The following is a 12,926-nucleotide window of genomic DNA, read 5'->3' on the forward strand; positions in this document are numbered from 1 at the left end:
TCGAAATAATAAAATACTTTCGACTATTCATCTTTTTCGTTTGATGTAGAAACTCATTTTAAAACTAAGATATAATATAAACTTTTTTAAATACTAAATTCTTAATGCTAAAATTATAATTATAGCTAAAGTCAACATAACCGCTATACGATTGCCTTCTGGCCAGGATTGCCTGGTTGGCAGGGCGTTGGATTCGCATGCCTTGGGTTGTGAGTTTGAACCTGCCTGCCGAAGACTCACCATGTGTGGAGGTGGTGGTGGCTGGCTCACGTATAAGTCTGTCGTGATCACAAAGTCCTCAATGTCGAGAGTAATACCACTGGATGTACTGGATCAGAGGTGATCGTTCTCTGGTTCAGGTCTAAATTAAGATCTGTTGTTGAATGAAAGAAATGCATGCATGAAATCCGCCCCGTAAAAAGGGTTGTGACGCGTGAGTAGCTAAATCGTACTCTTGGCCCTAGATGGCGCTACTGAAAAACAAGAGACGTAAAAATTTCGGCTTAATTTCACTAACTTTGTCAGTAGGCTTGTCTTTGAAAATTGCCATCAGAAACAACAATAACGGATTGACTTCAATAATATGAATATTTTTCTCCTATTACTCACAAAGGTAGGGAGGAGGTGGGAACGACTCGTATATTCTTTAGTAGTAAAGATAGTAGTCTCAAGAACTCATTTTTTCTCATTTGAATCCAAGAACAATTTTCTTACAGATTTTTAATGAACACTATGCGCCTTCTTTTTTGGTTAGTTTCCATTCTTCTTTAATCAAAAATCCATTCTTGGTAATTCTGTAAAAAAAGTCTTCCTATGAAATTTTAGTTAATAATGGTATCTGATAAGATGACTAGTTATTATGTCCTTGTCGCCTCATCCGACCAGCTCGCTCGCCAAGAATATTAACAATATTTAATTACAGTTAAATCATTTGGACGTAATTTCATGTTCATGCTTTCGTCAAATTCTCAGATATTGCTTCAATTGTTCAGATGTTTAGAAGATGTTTCCGTCATCCTGTTTTAATAACCTTACTTATTTTTTGTTCATTGTGTATATGAACTTTCCCAATAGTAACCAAAAACTAAATTTATTACCGATAGATGGCACCCTGTCAAGATACTAGCTCATCGAGAAATTAATTTAAAATCAACTGTAATTTCACACATGCAAGACTAAATAGTAAAAAACAATTATTAAAATAAAATTTTACTAATTATTTTCTAAAATATCAAAATTTAGCAAATCATTTACTTTACTTTCACTTTTTTAGTAAATTTACAATAAATTATTTTTTACTTTTTAAAAATTTATTTTAGTCCAAGTTTTTAAAAAGGACTAAAAAGTATAAAATAATTTATCCTATGCCCATACAGATTTATAACCCAATATAGATTGTTCTGAAAATTTGTGATTGTGAATTTTTAACATAGTATTAATTAACATGGCATATATTAATTTTTTTTATTTATGATGTTACTGGCTGAAAACATATTTTTATGATGACCCTTCATCATAACAATTCAAAATAAATTCCTTACTATTATTTTTAAGAAAAAGCAAAATCTATCTTTAAAATATTATTTCATTAGATTTGCAATAGATAAGAACACGCATTTATAGACAATAGAATAAAAGGGAAAAATTTGTTAAATATGTGCTTTGAAGAATATGTTTTTTGAAAATGTGGGAAAGTATATCGACATTTTACTTGTGTCGAAAATAGTATTCTTTCAAAAACTGTTTAAATATCGAATAGATAAGAAAGCTATGAGAAGTCTAATCATTGCATATCTTCGATCTCCTGTAAAAGGAATAACATTTCAGATAAGCATGTTAAAATACCAATTATCAGTAAAATCAATATGTTTCTTAGAAATTTTAGAAAATAAGTAACAGTAATCCAACAAAACCCATCTTTTCTTGGTTTCCAACGTTTCACTCTTAATAGACAATTCCGATTGGTGAATGAATTCAAACTGTTAATATGACAGTTCCAACTGAAGTAAATTCATCAACTTTCTATGGGATATAAGGCTTTTAACTTGAAAATCGATGCTGGTAAATACTTTAATATAAATTAATTTGAGCAAAAATAACCATTTTTATGTACTGCTAATTAATAGGCGCAGGTGAAAAACTATACCCAATATTGAAATTTGAAAACCACTTGATAAAAGACAGAAAAAAAATAATGTAAATAATAATGATAAAAATTAAATACGACTCAGAAACAGTATAAAAGAAAAATATTTAATGAGTTTTATAAATGTCTCTTATTCCTATTTCCACATGTGATAATAATTTGCAAGTGAAAAATATGAATTATGAGATTGACAAAATTATCCATCTTTGAATGAAAATTCAATTAAAATGCATAATTACAAACAAGATGTAAGTCATTATAATGTGAAACTAATTAGAAGATGTTTAATTAATTGTGTTTAGCAATTAATGTACTTTACTCAAATTATGTTCTCATTATGATCAGAATTCTAAGATTAATCTTAATAGAATCACAATGAAGAAAAAAATTATTATACTAAGCTTATTTTACAAAACTGTGAAAATAGTGTTGCAAACCTGTAGTTTTGACTTCCCAGCACGAATAGTGCCATCGTAAGAAAGACCGTAATACGATCTGTCCTGTACATGCTGAGCGAGGGCCGCGTCTATGACCACAGAGCTTAGCGACAAACTTGGCGACGATTTTAAAGAAATTTCGTCGAGGAAAGAGTTGAGCCATTGAAGAGACGATAGAGCGAAGCTCCCAGGATCACCTCTCCTGCTGGATTCTGTCTATCCGCTTCGTGTGCTGTGGACGATAACTACTTGTGTGCTGTCCTGTGTTCGTCTCTGCTGTAAATATTTGTCGTCTGTGTATTCGTCTTCTTTGTGTTTGTCTCTTCGTGTAAATAAACGTCGTTATTTTTCTGCTGTCGCCTGCTGATTGTGTTCCCCACACCATATCACTACCACAATTAAAAGAACCCGACGGCAGAAGAGAAATCCGTAACAATTTCTACACAACACATGCAACGCTGTCTCCTTGCTTCCCTCTTCAAACACTGGCGTCTCGGCAATCCCACTTCTAAATTGTTACGGATTTCTCTTCTGCCACCGGGTTCTTTTAATTGTGGTAGTGATATGGTGTGGGGAACACAATCAGCAGGCGACAGCAGAAAAATAACGACGTTTATTTACACGAAGAGACAAACACAAAGAAGACGAATATACAGACGACAAATATTTACAGCAGAGACGAACACAGGACAGCACACAGAAGCCAAAACTACAGATTTGCAACAATAGTCATCACAAATTTCTCAAGCATGATATACTACATAAATGAAAAAAAGATTTAAATGCATTTCAAGCAATTCTTTCTCCTGATAAAGCTGAAGGTTTTTGCATCTTTTTACTAAATGCTGCATTTAGCAACTGATAAAATAACTTCTTCATATAATATCTAGGGATAGAATATTTTTAAAACTATTTAATGATCATTGTCAGCTTCCCATGCTAGAAACACGTAATCTCTGATTAATAGCTATTTTAAGAATATGAAAATCGTGAAATGATATGTTTTATTTGATGTCTGTTAATACAAGCAATACATGGCAATTACCAAGCCATTTTTAACTGACCATGGTGACCAGGTGGTAAGATCTCGGCTTCGGAAACGGTAGGTTTCAGGTTCGAGAACCGATTGCACCGAAGAACCGTCGTGCAAGCGGATCTGGTGCTTGTTAAATTCGTCGTGGTCAAGCGTCCTTCAGCTGGTGTGGAAGTTTGGAGAAGGAGTGCCAGCTCAGGTGTCATCCTCGTCATCTGACCGTGGTTTAAAATTACGAGATCTATCCCAAAATAACTCTAGTATTTCTTTAAAACGGGATGTTAAAATAAACCTAGCGATTTTAAAAGCCAGATAATAGCAGCTTGTGTAAATTATTATAAATCAATCGTTTAAATAATGGAAAATAACTGTTTTATTAAAAACTATTTTTAATTTTATCTCTTATAGAAGTCTATTAAATTATGAATGGCATTTCTGGAAACTTTTAGAATACTGTTGCTGAATATTTTACAATTTGAGTGCTATTAGACGACTGTAATATATTTTATTTCCTTAAAAATAAAAGAAAAAATTATAAACAATTTACTAGGTTCTTTTTCGTCTAAATCTCACAAACAAGGAACACTTTTACTTTCCAGATAAATTTACTTGAAAGTAAAAAAAAAAATGTGCTTTATTGAACTGAATGTAGAATCAGTATATATTAAATATAAGCCGGAATATGTTATAATTTCATAATAATCAGCATGCTGGTCTGGTTTTAAATCTTGCCCATATTATTTTCAGAATATATATATATAATTTTAAGGCAACATTTGTTTTTCCCTCTAAAATGGTAAAGTTGCATGTTAAAGTTGAATGTCAGGGCAATTTTATTTTTTCAACCATAGCTGGAATCCCAATAAAAAAAGAAATGATTTTTTTAATTTTTAATAATTTTAGTAAAATGATCCGTTCCATTATTATTTCCTCCCTTCAATGTTTGATTTATTGGTTGCTTTTCAATTTCGAACTAAGTTGGCTTTTTTTTTTTTTGAGTAATGAACTTTTACGCTTAATTTAGACCCCATCTTTAGATAAGAATCTTAGATCTTAAAACTCATCTGTAAATAACATAAAAGTTACAACAAGCAATCAAATTTCCTTCTCTTCAGTTCATATATTTATTTTTACTAAATAGCCACTGAGTTCAACTGCAGTGAAATGGCAATTTCCAAGGTGATTGGATCAGAATAGCCTTGTGGGAGAGGGTGAGTTCAAAAGAAGAGAAAAAATAAATGAATATACAATACGAAAACAGCTTATGGCCAAAATTAATCATCTAGTTGGTACATAATAATGCCATAAGTCAGCACTGCGTTTGCCATTGTCAGAAATATCGTTCTTTTGATCACAAACAAGCCTCCTCCAGTTACTCTTAGGGATACATTTCTTGTATTTCCCAGCAGCATAAAAAGTTCCATCAATGATCTGCTCTTATGGTCTGAAAAAAGAAGCGATTGCTGAGAGATTTCATTGCAGCATTCTGTACCAACCTTTTTCAGTTGTTCACCTTCTTCATAAACAGTAGACCCTGCCACGGTAATCATATAAAACAAACCAAGTGCCAGAACAAAATTCCAGCTAATGAAGACAGTCATCCAAGTTGTGCGAAATTGTACTTGATGAGTAACGGCTATGCTGATGGTTATAAAAATAAAAGAGCTGAATTCACAATATTGTAATAAAGCACATGAACTGAAAGCATTATCCACTGTATCGACCAATGAAGCGATGGCTTTTAAGGAGCCAATGTCATTATATATAAAAATCGATAGTTTTTGGATTCTCAGCTTTTTCTTCAATTCAGTACGGTAGAACCTAATAAGATCTCCAATCATCATATAAACCTGTTTGCACAATATTGCACTTATACCACATGTTGCACCGCCAATCGATACAGAGAATACAATGGATGTCATGATAAAAACTAGGCATATTTCACGTAGCTTAGGAGGTACATAGATTAGAAAATCTGTGTCGTTTTTGTAGGATACCCATTCTTGGCAAAAGAAAAAATAACTCATTCCAGATGCAATTATAATTTCTGATCCTGAAAAGATTAATAACATCAAGTTCACATACTTGCTGTCTGCAACTTTTTCTGCATTGAAAGTATGATATAGATTGCACAACTGGTTAAGTGCGTCGTTAATTTCATATCGCTTAAAATACAAAACAACTTGCATTGTCAATCCACATATATCTATGAGATATAAAATCATTGCTGTTGAAATCAAAGGTATCATTCGATATATAAAGAACATGCTGATTATAAATGTTATTAAAATCACCATGCGAGCACATGTTTTCATAACTTTAAAAATACCCTTTTTCTTCGCTCTTTGAATTTCTGATGTAGCAATAATAGGAACCGTTGTAACCAGAGATAGTGCCAAACAAAATTTATACAAACCATTATGTTTCATTAGCTTAAATTTTAATTCTGATAAGTTTTCTTCATTTTTTATATCAGCTTTTGGTAGAATTTCTATCATAATTGCAGCTAAATTCGCTTACGTACAAAATATATCCATGTCTTCGAGATTCATATTGAGGATTGAACCGAAATCAAATACAAAATGAAACTTGAATATTATCCGAGAATCCAATATCTATTTACAGTAAAAGAGCTTGATTTTATAGCTAACAAAGGAAGTGAAAAAGCTTTTGATTTTTCTATGCAAATTGTATAATAATTGTTTATCAGGATCTTTTTATATACATTGTACTAATGGTTTATTTTTCCTTGCTTAATGATAAAGCCTTAAAAAATATTGACGAAGTCATCTGTCTTTTTATAAGCTCCATTTAAATTCGACATGTTTTGAAAGAAACTCTCTGTATAAAATGAAGATCTTTTTATAAGCTGTTAAGAAAAGAAGTAATGCACAAACACAAGAGGGAACTTAAATAATAATTTTGAGGAAATAATGAAAAGCTATCAAGTCAGAATATTTTTTAATGGAATCGATAAATTTTATTTGTATAAGGATTGTAAGGTAATTTATTTCAGGTTAACAAAAATAAATATGATGGTTTTTTTTTTTTAATTTTTTTCTTCCTAATAAATAATAATGAAAAAATAAAGCAGCTTTTTTCAGATTGATATTTAGGGAAATTAAATCTTTATTATGCGTGTGATTCTTTTCTAATTGGAGGGGAAATAATTTTAGAATTTGGACGCTATAACAGTTCATCGTCTTACTGCTTGTACAAGTCTAAACTGATTTTTGTAAATGTATTCTTGTAAATTTCTTTAAATGTAGTATAGAGGAAATATAATAATCATCAAGAAATTCGAACTCGAGAGTTTGACGAATCTCCACATTGTAGACCTTCCAGAGTTTGAAAAACATTATTTTGGGAAAATGGCCGTCTGTCTGGGACAAAGATAACTAAAAATTGCTTTGAGTTAGACGGTGGAAATTTGGTATACAGTCTTTACACCAAATTTGGAAATTTCTATCAAATTTTGTGCAAAATGTATTCATAGGGAGTCCAGCTGTTCCAATATAGGTTAACACGATAATTACAAAACGAAGAGAGCTAGATAGATAAAATTCGGTACACAGATTTGAGATCTATAGTGTAGACACTTGTCAAACTTTGAGCTAAATCCAACTACGGGTTGACTATCTGTCTGTCTGTACTTTCAGAAACATGTTCTCAATAATTCAAAAATGCAATGACAAATATATAAAATTTGCTATGGGATTTTGGGACAACAAGTGCAGTTTTGTGTCAAATTTTTGCTTCAAACGGTTGAGAAAAATGTGTCTAAAACCCAAATTCGAATTTTCGATATGTGAAGTTTGAGATTCGAACTCGCAACGTTAGGGTTCATAGCCGAGTAACAAAGCCACTAGACAAAAGTGTGCACGCTTTTCCGGAAGTTGTTATCTGGCTTATGATGTTACCACCACAATAGTCCCCCACCAGTGAGTCGGTAGAATTTATCGCGCCAGTTATGGCGAGCGACGAACGTGATTATCGCGCCAAGCGTTATGGCGAGCGACGGCGAGCGTGTGTGAGTGGTTGCTGCCGGTAGATGAAGCCACGACAGCTGAATGAAGGATGCGGTTGTTCAGAACCATGGTCACCAATGTGCAAGTTTGAGATTCGAACTCGCAACGTTAGGGTTCATAGCCGAGTAACAAAGCCACTAGACAAAAGTGTACATTCTTCTCCGGAAGTTGTTATCTGGCTTATGATGTTACCACCACAGATACAATTAAAAACATGCTAAGGATTAATCACCAAGGATGACACGGATATTTAGTAAAATTGCTGAATTCACTTCAAAGGTTAATATTTTGTAACTATTGTACGCCACTACCATGTAAGGAGTTCTCTGGTATGACAAGTTTTTTAGAGCGTATGCCAGAAAGTTCTGGGGTGAACACTTTGTTTTTCAATTTGGATATTTGCTTTGGAATGCCTGCGATAATGATTCAATTGCAGCCGATGAAACATCAAATTTACTTTGAAATATTCAAATCTTATTTTTTAAAAATATTATTGCATTAATAAATATATTGACAATTAAATTATTAGTTTTTTTCGAGAAGATTCCAGTTATTTTAAATAAACAGTATGTACAAGTCTAGCCTATGGAGGTGCGGGGCCCTATTGGGAACAATGTTTGATAAAGTCTGGTTCCTACGCAACTGGAGTATTTAATAAATTTAATAAAAAATATTTTAAAAAGCACGTTTATAAGTAAATTAAGAAACATAAAATTTTTATTTTAAACATTTTAACATTTTAATCATTAAACATTATGACATATTATAAAATCTTAAAAAGGATTTTTTTAAAAAAATTTACCATTATAAAATTTACATGCAATAAACATTGCTCAGAACATTATAGATTTTCTCCGCTCACTGACATCATCTTTGCTTTAGCAATGTGAAGCCCCCCCCCCAATGCATAACATAATTTTTTTTGTTTAACGTGGTATTTAACTTCAACGCTCTAATATTTTATCACCGAGGCGACTTCTGAGGCTGGTGCCTTAGGAGCCAACTTCCTCTCCTGTCGTTACGCCGCTGTTTAATTATAATTAAAATTAAAATTTTTTGATAGATAAATTCTGAAAAAATAAAATTGGTAATTCTGTGTAGTCATAAGAAATGCACACGTACACGTCAAATCTCGAAGGCATGATTTATAAAAAATAAATAATTTCTAAATTTAAATAAAAAAATTATTATCATTATAAAAATGACTGTAGAGAAGAGTTAAATCATCTTATTTCTGATTATTGAAATTGCTTAAAAGGACAAAAAATAATTATCGTGATGTTTAAGAAAAACTGCTCTGAAATTCAACTCAAATTTTTGTGTATCATTATTATCTCTATGGTATACAAACAAATAAAAAAAAATATATTATTTCACTTTCAAATACTTAAAACTTTTTCTCTCCTTATTTCTGCTCAGTTAATTTTATCAAGAGTATCCAATAGTAGTTTATATCGGCATACATTTGCAGAACTATCTTAGATCTACTAAAATAAATCATATTCTATATGTAAATAATGCAAAAAAAACAGTGCAAAATAATTAAAATTAAGGAACTTGACTAATTTGGAGCTGTTACGAAAATTCAGTTCATTCAAAAACTTTTAGAAAAATTTCTAAAGATGCTGTTGAAGAAGACGAGGCATTTTAAACTAAAATTGGAAAAGACAAAATCATTTATAATATTTAACAATTTTAGTAAACAGTACATAATGAAGAAATAAACTATGAAATTTAAAAATATAATAAAATAATACTTATTGATAAAAATGTTAATACTTTTAAAAAGACTCATAAAAAATTTGTATTAGAATTAAAACATTCTTATTATTTAAGGTGCAAAATAAAAGTAATGGTTTAACGCACATTTTTTAAAAGTCTGATTGCAGAAGTCGCTGTATACGTATGTCGAAGAACTCTTTTTCAGCTTCAAAGCACTTACTATATTGAAACTTAAATGCTTTTTTTTTAAATCGGCTGTCCTAATATTAATAACAGTTCGAAATATTTGTCCAATAAGGAATTAGATGTTTCTTAATTGCATTCCTTAGGTGAAAAATCTGTTAGGGTCTGTCGACTTCAAACCTTTTTTCACAAATGTTGCAAATTGAAGGCATCCCCAAATTAACCGGCGTCATGGCCTAGGGGTAGTGCGTCTTCACCGTGATCTGGTTGTCCCGGGTTCGAGCATGGTTGTTCCTTACCGTGTGCTCTACCTGTGAGGTGTGTGAAAGCGCCCCCCTCTTCTTATACAAAGGGGTCGTGCAAGCGACTGTGTGAGTGTCATCTTCATCTGAGTTTGAAGTCAGCCCTCTGCCTTCGGGTGGGGCAGAGGGGGCTTTTACCCTCACAAGCTACTGCGCTACCTCGGCATAAAATCGCTGACTTAGCGGGCTTGTCAGTGACACATGCCATAAGAAACATCGGCATCGACCACAGAACCAAAATTCTCTGTCGACACTTACTAAAATTGTATGTACCAATGTATGTACCAATTCAAAATTTAATACTTTCTCACCATTTCTTTTTGTCTCCTTCTACCTTAATAATCGGTATGTCGTAATGTGTTCGTCGTGACTTTTAACAAAGAAATCTTAATAAAAACTTCTTATTATTTAAATCATGAGAAATAAAAATTGATAAAGAATTCCAAACCTGTTTCGTCAAACAATGTTTTACATATATATAATTTTGAAGCATATATGTAACATAAAAGCATATAGTACATACCATATTCCCAGAATGACCAAAATATTTGAATATCTCAAATATTGATTCGTCTCTACTACACATGCATTTTCATTACAAACCAAATTCAATGTTCAAATCTGTTCAATCAGCCAGACCAATGGAAAACTCCCTCATGTATCATTTTTGGGTTGACATCTTAAATATAAGGCGTCTTCGGCGATCAGCTAATTTCTCAGGGATATTATTTATGCTTATTTTCTATAAAATCTCTCATGTAATTCATCTGTACATAGTAGGAGGAAGGGGAGGCATTTGAATGGCATGTCATGCTGGTGTCTCCATGGATTAGAGAGGAAAGATGAGAGGATTAGGTGTTAATAGGGTGAACTAAGATTATTCTTGAGATTAGAAGGTTTAAAGGCGTTCATATTTCTACGTATCATCCCTTAGAAAAATACATTCGGAAAGTGCTAGTCCTGATCTTGAAACGAAGAATAACAGCTCATTAATGTCTCACGGTATCATGGATATTTCACATAATTTCACGGTATCATAGATATGAAATTATATCTAAGTGATTTAATTGAAATTAAAGATAACCAATATCTCCTGCAAACTGGCGACTAGTTTTTTAATTAAAATATTTAAGGTGACCGTCTACATTCGGAACAAAATGTTTGAAAAATTTAATTTTTAAAAATTATTTTTAGATGGATTGTCAATTACAAACACAAGTATGCTGAAAATGTTCTTTTTATTTAATGTAATATTTTTTGAGGTACAGGATAATTTGTAATAAATTTTAATAAAATTTGATCAAGACGGCTACCACTCTGGCTAAATTGTTATGTCCGTATTGTCACTCAATGAATTAAAGATTCACGATACGATATTTTTGTAGAATGTCTGATCTATAGGACGATATTTTAATAATAATGTCAAGCAGCTAAAGAAAATTTCGCTCTAAAAGTGCTCGAATAGCCTAATTCCACAAATGTATGCAGAATTCCAGAAACTATTTCCTATAATTATTGGATGGTTACGATTTTCTATCTTAAATCAGCGTGAAATAGTAAGATTTTCAAAAGTTTTGTAGCAAGATTTTATATTTTAATCAAGGAGTTTTTTTTTCATGATTTGAAGTCACAGAATCAGTTTAAGGAATATTTCTATATTCAATAATAAGTATTCAAAAGAAGTTTTCGATTCGAAAATTTATCTACTCAAATCTGTGCTAAAAATAGTGAAATATTGGAAAAATATGTTGGAAAAAATTTTGTTTTTCACAAAGAACAGGTGAAATTCGGCTAGTTTAGAATTTCTTGATAGAAAATTGTCGATAATTTTAAATTTGCCTAGCGTTTTTTATTTATTTATTTATTTTGAATATGAAGTTAAAAGATTTCCTATAGTTTGAATCAATTTACGCTGGTTCTCAGTTCAAAAAAATAAAAATGGTAATCTTTTATTTTTTATTGTTTTTGCTAGGCGTTAGGTTTTATTTTAAGTAACAATGTGTTTAGGAAAAAAAAAAAAAATTAATGTTTCGAATTTTTATGCTTTAAAAAAGAACTTTAAATTCGTTAAACGAAACTTGCTTTGTTTATTGTGAAATTTTATTTTACGAATGCTATATTCATAAAATTATATACCTCGATTGCTTAATTATGATAATTATTTGCTTATCTATTAAAAAAGCTATTTTTAAATTATTAAAATTTTAATCATAACTATCATCTTTTTGCCTTTTTATATTTATTTAATGTTTTTTTTTCAGATTGTTAAATATTAAAAATAAAATTTTAAAGGTATTTTCAACTTCTAATTTTTTTCTAATTCCTGTTTAGGCATATTTTTTCTTAACTTGAGTCTTAATTGAGATGCCGGAATAGGTTTCGATTTCATCAAGTTCAACTGCATCATACAGACACATATCCACACTCCATACTTTTAATTAATTTTATTTCCTTATAAATTACTACTTTCAAAAATCAGTATGGTACACAAGTGTTTTTTTCCCAACGAAATTATTGAATGAATATATCTGTAAATTTTTTCATATGGTAATCTGTTTTTGTTTTAGAATGCCTGTCGGTTTTTTTTTATTGATATGTCTAAATTATCTACTTAATTATTTTAATGCCTTATCAATTTTTTTATAATAAGGCCTAAAAATTCAGTATATCTGTAAGCTTTTAAATTCTATAATCAATTTTTTTTGTAGGTGAGCTTTATTTATTTTTCGGATGTACCTTTTTCAAGTAAGAGAATGTAATCAAATTAGGTATTGAATGGTTTTTATCTGTTCTGTTATTAGCTATGAATAATCAAAGTAATAAAATGATAATAATAAATGACGTTATTTACCTGATAGATTCTTAATAAATTCTGTATTACGATAAATTATTTCCTCTCATTCCCAACAAATAAAAATTATGTCTCAAAAATTGGTGCTAATTTGTAGAAATTATACATTTTTATGAATTTCTTAGTGACGTTAAATAGAAAATAACGTATCAAATCAGTATTTATATTTCATTTTCACCAAGTTATGAATTTTTGAAATTTTTCTCAATGTTTCCTGGCAAATT

The sequence above is a fragment of the Argiope bruennichi genome, chromosome 5 (genome assembly GCF_947563725.1).
Source record: "Argiope bruennichi chromosome 5, qqArgBrue1.1, whole genome shotgun sequence".
In the NCBI taxonomy this organism is placed as follows: Eukaryota; Metazoa; Arthropoda; class Arachnida; order Araneae; family Araneidae; genus Argiope; species Argiope bruennichi.